This window comes from Sitodiplosis mosellana, unplaced genomic scaffold, assembly GCF_009176505.1.
Source record: "Sitodiplosis mosellana isolate CC-2019 unplaced genomic scaffold, AAFC_SMos_1.0 Smas_scaffold_21, whole genome shotgun sequence".
NCBI classification, from domain to species: domain Eukaryota; kingdom Metazoa; phylum Arthropoda; class Insecta; order Diptera; family Cecidomyiidae; genus Sitodiplosis; species Sitodiplosis mosellana.
This window is the reverse complement of record NW_022595263.1, coordinates 202,831-208,260: the sequence shown is the minus strand read 5'-3', so window position 1 is coordinate 208,260 and position 5,430 is coordinate 202,831.

The following is a 5,430-nucleotide window of genomic DNA, read 5'->3' as shown; positions in this document are numbered from 1 at the left end:
TATTTTAGTTTGAAATACAAGAACAGGTTATCGACGGTTCGCTGTAAAGAAAAATGTTACCAAAAATTAATTTATCGAAATTGCTGTAGAAAAATACTTAAACTTTTGAAAGAAATATGGGCTTTTTGAAAAAGTACATTGGTTTAAACCAAATTTAGCATTGGAGTTGTGCCTAAATTTACACATGAAAATATTTCAGCAAGTAATGTTCATGAGGGTCTGTAACAGTTCAATTCTGTCAATTTTAGTACTATTTAGTACTTCGTAGCATCACCTACAGTCTAGGGGCATTTAACTCGAAAAAAATTCGTTTTATGCGAAGAATATGCGCTTCAACTCATAGTATGTGGCGATTTCTTCGTACTATGCGGTGCCTATCCGTTAGAAGTGCACACATTCGATGTCCGAATACTGCACATAGACCATTCATACTGCGAATAATTTCGCATGAATCCTACTAAAATGTTTCCTTCTCTGAATGGTCACACGCCACAATATCGACTATTTTGAATTCAAAGTGCAACGACTTTTTTCATGTAAAAATTCAAGAAATACTTGACTGCAAGTGTTTGATTTGTACTTATTTCGGCTCACATTTTTTGCTGATCATTTTTGTTAACTTCAATCATTTGTACATATGAGTTTGTTATTATTTATAATCCAGATGCTATTTCCAAGTATAATGAATTGTCGCACTTATTTTTTCAACGATTTTTATATCTACCAAAACTATCGGCGGTTTTACTTCAATATTTGTATAATATAACATTTTGATTTTCGTTTTCATTCTTATTCTTTGCTATTATATTTTAATTTTGTGTTATATTTTAATTCAATTTTCATCAAATAAGAACAATCTCATTAGCAAGAGATTTGATAAATATTAAAGACAGAAATTGTTGATGTCAAATATTGTTTGAACGAAACTTAACGATACAACAGAATGTTGACATTGTGTTGATGCGTCTTAAATCGCATCGTGGCGTCATTATGTGCACGCGTATTCGCTTCTATGCGTAATATTCGTGGCTATGTGAAAAATTCGACACACTTCACTGTGGCACACAATCTATGCGCGTTTATCCGTACAAATCACATATATGAAAAAGAGTAAAAAGCCCCTAGCCTACAGTTGTCCAGAACCATTGAGAGGATTTAGTAGTTTTTAGTAAATTTTAGTACTCTTTTAGTACTTTTAGTACTGGGTCTGCAAAGCCCATGAGAAGTACTAAAAAGTTGCTTCAGAAACTATTGCTCTATTTCGAGTAGTTGAGAAGTTATAGAACTCCAAAAATGCTCGATGATATCGTTTGGTAGCGACAAGTGACTTTGAGCCAAAAAAAAGTGAGCTAGATTTGATTTTTTTGGGTTAATGTGTTCAGGAGAGTTGTTTAGTTCGACGCTGGCTACAATAATGCCGAAGAAAGAAAACAAAAAATGGATATTTTTTACGAGTTATGGTCGAAAAAATGGAAAAAATCGCCCTTTTTTCGACATTTTGCCCTATAACCTGACTAGGCAGATGCAATTTTTGAGGTATAGAATGTTCAAAAATTTTGTTACCTAGACTCTTGGCTACAACTTTGCTGAAGATATTGAAACGATATAACCAATAGGGGACGAGTATGGGCCAAAATTAAAGTTGTCAAAATGCGTAATATATGGCTACATATGGAAATTTTCAAATCGATGTAGCGAAAAAAAGTTGTTCGGGTTAGGAAAAAGTGAGAGTGCTGTGAAGCTAGTCCATCGAAGCCCTACATTATGACATATGCCGTTTCGCTCAACTCGCGCAACCATAGTTGATGGTTCCTTGTTAGTTGTTTTCTGTATGCACCAATCTCCTCATGTGATGTTGAGAGAACATTTTCGAAGTATAAACAAGTTCTGGGTGATCAACGTCGTTCGTTTTTATTCGAAAATTTAAAAATGCATGTCGTAATTTATTGCAATAGCTTTGATTAGTCTTTAACTAACGTACTTTCCTTGAAAAACACCAAAAATTTATACTGAAATATAATGGTTTTTAATATAGCCGGAGAGCGCATACACCTATGTAAATCATACACATCTGCATGCACTCTCCGACTATACATGCGACGACGTTGCGCTAATTACGGCATTAGCCGAATTAGTCGCGACGTCATGCGCATCCACTCAGTCACAACACAACCTTCAACCAAAGAACAATGAATAAAGAGTATATATCCAAACACATCAAACAACTGTGTTTATTACATCAATACATCATGCCCCTTCCATCACTATATTAATAAAAATATTTTAAATATTTTCGTAAATATTTTGGACTTTTTCGTAAATATTTTTGGTTGCCCTGCTCATAGTAATCCATTCGTTACTGAAAAACTATATTGCAACTTTCTTTGGTTATAAAAAAGTTATATTTTGGTTATATGGCAGTATGCGATTTATGAGCATGGCTATTGCAACGATATAATAACAAAACTAAAATAAAGGGTCTTACGATGGAAGACGAACTTTTTCGCAGTGGAGTCTGAATATTCTATTATTATGGAGTCAATGTTGGAATAAAAACTAGATAGATATACCTGAACTTTTGCCGCTTCCAGATTTAATTTATCTGGAATGGTGTTTGAGCAATCGTGTGAACAAATTTCATAAAAAATTGTGTGAACGTACGCCGTGGAACAGACCACAAAACATCGCGCTAAAAACCATTTTTTCGTGTTCTACGGCTGTCCATGAATGGATCATTAGTTTTGCATATTTCAATGATTATTTTATGTAAAATGATTTGATTTGGTTTCAAGCACGTTTTCAAGTAAAACAAAAATGATTTGTCAACACGGGTCCTGCGGAAAAGTAATTGAATTATAACGAATTTGTTACAAATAAGCCCCGCCTCGCGGCTAAACAGCTTACAATTCGGTCATTGCATACATGCGCGAGGGGGGGGGGGTATTTTATAAAACCGGTTTCAAGTACTTGAGAGTGCGTTTTTCAACCTAAAATAAGTGTTTCCCCATGTAATTTGGCGAGAATTATCGATTGAGACTACACCCGTTGTTCACCGACTTCTCGTTCTTGAGTTATGGCTGAATTTGTGTTTGTATGAAAAGTACTGGGAAAACTTGAAAAGCCGATTTGAGCGGTTAGAAGTGGATTTACCCCTCAAATTGGGTTGTAAATTTTATCATTATATTATTTTGTACTAGTGTTTTTTTTTCAGATAATATTCGGCTTTTTTTAGAACAAAGTTGCAACGCTTGAAATTGGTCGTGCCGTGTAAATCAGTTAAAACTTGATGATGAAATATTTTTCACTCTTATGTTTTTGGCATTTTGCATGCAAAAAGTCGAAATAACTGTGATTTTCTTTTCTAAATTGGGTTTATGAATATAAAAGTGATTTTGTATAAAATTGGATAAACAATAAATAAAATCTTCATCAGAACCGTGCGAGAAGATATTAGTATCACCAACCAGAGAGCGACATAGAAAACATTCAATTTAGTACTTCTGTCAAAAAGTACGATTCTTTGCTATAGCAGGTACGAGGGTTGCTGCATAAGTTTCTGGCCTAACCTATTTCTAGTGTTTTCAGATGCAATCTGACGATTCCATTGGAAAGTTTGACATTTTTTAGGCTAAAAAACACTATAGCAGGGATTTTTTTACATTACTGGGTGTGTCTAAGCCTCCTTTCCAAGGGATACCTGGAAAAATCGTAAATTTCAACAATAAACTTCATTTTTCGATATGGGAAAAATTGATTATTCTGTTGTTAACCACCTAAAAAACTTCGTTTATCCTCAATTTAATAATTTCTGGCTAACGAAACCATTATTTTATATTTTGGGCCTGCAAATATTCGATTGAATGAAGGCATGTCAAAAGGTGAAAATTCATGAAGTGACAGATAGTTCCCAGTTTTTGGCCCATTTTCTGAATATTTTCATTCCAAAAATGTCCGCTTTATTCAGAATTCATGGCACTACAATTCCAAAGTATAATAACAGTCATGTAAATCATTTTTTCCCAGAACGAAGCATTGCAATTTGCGAAAATCGTCTGTTTTTTCAGAAATAAGGAAAATTTTCTGTTATTTTCAAACACGATACTATCACTAAAACCTTCTGGGATGAAATGCTATACTCATAAATGATAATTTTGTAATCTCTAGTGACGATTGAGGGTTTTTCAGCCTATCAAAATTGCATTATTGAGAGTTTGTAGGCCTATTTTTGTCCAAAACTCTTTTTTTTGGTTGAAAACATATTTGGAGGTTTTGACATGTGAAAGGCATTTACGTCACTAAAACCACATGTAATATTGACCTCATGCATGTCATACTAATGCCAAAGGATGCCCCAATCTCACTATAAGTCGTATGAGAATATTCCACCTTTAGGTTTCGCACAGCATCAATGTGTTCCGGCGTTACAGCTGATATTTTACGACTTTCCTGCGGACTCATTTTTGAGTGAGCTTCGTCAACATTTAAAATCGTTATATCACCTCTAAATACTTGGAATGGACCGAGTTTTATCACCCAAAGCGAATTTGAGGCTATCACGGCACTCTTGTTGAGTTAGTCCCTCTCAAAAATCGGAAAAAATCATTGCACTAAAATGTTTGCGGAAAAATTCAATTTTTTCATCAAATTGAAATATTCAAGCTCATAAAACACCACGATCCGTAGTGAATCAACAGTTGACGTCTGAGGAAACTTAGCTTAAAAAAGGTCAAACTTTTTGACTGACCCAAAGTTTTGCTTCGGAAAACACTAGAACTAGGTTAGGCCAGAAACTTAAGCAGCAACCTACGTATAAAACTCTTTTCTACTCGGAAATATACTTGTTACAAATGAATAAACACAAAATAAAAAGTCAAAATATGGTGACAAACTTTTTTTGGCCAAAAAATGGTACTTGGAAAATTTGACATAATTTTTTTTCTAATAGCACAATCGAGGTACTTTCTTCGGAAAAAAGTTAGCTTATACCCTCTGGGAAATTCCCATCTGATTGAAAGTTTTGGCTTCCAAAGCTAACCCGTTCCAACTGACCCGATAATCCCTTAACAATGTCCATGTTCGATACATATTTCCATAAACAGAAAAACCACGCTGACATTTGAAAACTAGAAGCAGAGTTTGATGCACAAGCTTGTGAAGATTCGAAATGCTGCATATGGTTTGCACCGAAAATGTGGAAAATGGAGACGGGGTAAAAAATTTCGGGTACAAAACAACTGATATCAAATAAAAAAACTTCTTTCGAAGTAATCCCTCGTGACGAAAGCGAGGACAAAACAGCTGATATCAATTTAAAAAAATCATTTCGGAGCGATTCGGATTTGCTTTTTTTGCAATCTTCCAACTAATTTCAGAATCGCTCCGTAATGATTTTTTTAAATTGATATCAGCTGTTTTGTCCTCGCTTTCGTC